Raw genomic sequence first — 1383 nt, forward strand, 5'->3', positions numbered from 1 at the left:
TTTTTTTTTTTTTTTTTTTAGTTACAGAGTTAATCTAAAATCTTCTTGATCACTATTGTTCTATTCACATTTTATATTTCTTCATGGTTCAATTTGGGTAAGTTATATGCTTCTAGGGATCTCTGTATTTTATCTAGTTTATCTAAATTGTTGATGTACAATTGCTCACAGTACTCTCTTAGGATCCTTTTTACTGTAAAATTGGTAATAATGCCCCCTTTGACTTCTGACTGTAGTTACTTGAGCTTTCTCTCTTTTTTCTTATTCAATCTGCTTTAGGGTTTATCAGCTTTATTAATCATTTCACAGAGCTAACTCTTGGTTTCACTGATTTTCTTTATCGTTTTTCTATTCTCTATATGATTTAGCACTGCTCTAATCTCTATTATATCCTTCCTTTTGCTAGCTTTGAGTTTAGCTTACTCTTCTTTTTCCAGTTTATTAGCTGTTAAGTTTGGCTGTTTATTTACAACCTTTCTTTCTTTCGTTCTTTTTTTTTTTTTTTTGAGACAGAGTCTCACTCTTTTGCCTGGGCTAGAGTGCCGTGGTGTCAACCTAGCTCACAGCAACCTCAATCTCCTGGGCTCAAGCAATCCTACTGCCTCAGCCTCCCAAGTAGTTGGGACTACAGGCATGAGCCACCATGCCCGGCTAATTTTTTCTATATATATGTTTAGTTGTCCAGCTAATTTCTATTTTTTTCTAGTAGAGACAGGGCCTCACTCTTGCTCAGGCTGGTCTCCATCTCCTGAGCTCAAATGATCCGCCCACCTCAGCCTCCCATAGTGCTAGGATTACAGGCGCGAGCCACTGTGCCTGGCCTGAAATCTTTCTTTTTAATGTAAGCATTTACAACTATAAATTTCCTCATAGCATTGCTTCGTCTGCATCGCATAAGATTTGGTATGCCATGTGTTCATTTTCATTTGTCTTACAAAATTTCCAAATTTCCCTTATTATTTATTCTTGGATCCATTGGCTGTTTAATAGTGTGTTTTTTAATTGCACATATTTGTGGAGTTTCAAGTTTTATTTCTGAAGTTCATTTCTAGTTTCTTTCCATTATGATCAGAAAAGAGATCTTGAATGTTTTCAATCTTTTTAAAATTTATTAAGACTTGTTTTGTGGCTTAACATATGGTCTATCCTGGATAATGTTCCATGTTTATTTGAGAAAAATGTATTCTGCTGTTGTTGGGTGTATTGTTAGCAAGAGTTCCAGTTGGTTTATAATGTTGTTCACTTCCTCTATGTACCTTGATCTGTCTGGTTGTTCTATCCATTATTGAACGAGGGGGATTGAAGCCTCCTGCTATTATTGTAGAGCTTTCTTTTTCTCTTTCCAATTTTGTCAGTGTTTGCCTCATATATTTAGGAGCTCTG

General features: G+C 35.6%; 1 protein-coding gene across 1 annotated transcript in view; it reads left to right on the forward strand.

The window, feature by feature from the left end:
* Nucleotides 1-1383, forward strand: part of KLHL4 (kelch-like family member 4) — a 108945-nt gene that overhangs the window by 87158 nt on the left and 20404 nt on the right. The window lies entirely within an intron of this gene.

Source organism: Propithecus coquereli, unplaced genomic scaffold (genome assembly GCF_000956105.1).
Source record: "Propithecus coquereli isolate 6110/MARCELLA unplaced genomic scaffold, Pcoq_1.0 Scaffold612, whole genome shotgun sequence".
In the NCBI taxonomy this organism is placed as follows: Eukaryota; Metazoa; Chordata; class Mammalia; order Primates; family Indriidae; genus Propithecus; species Propithecus coquereli.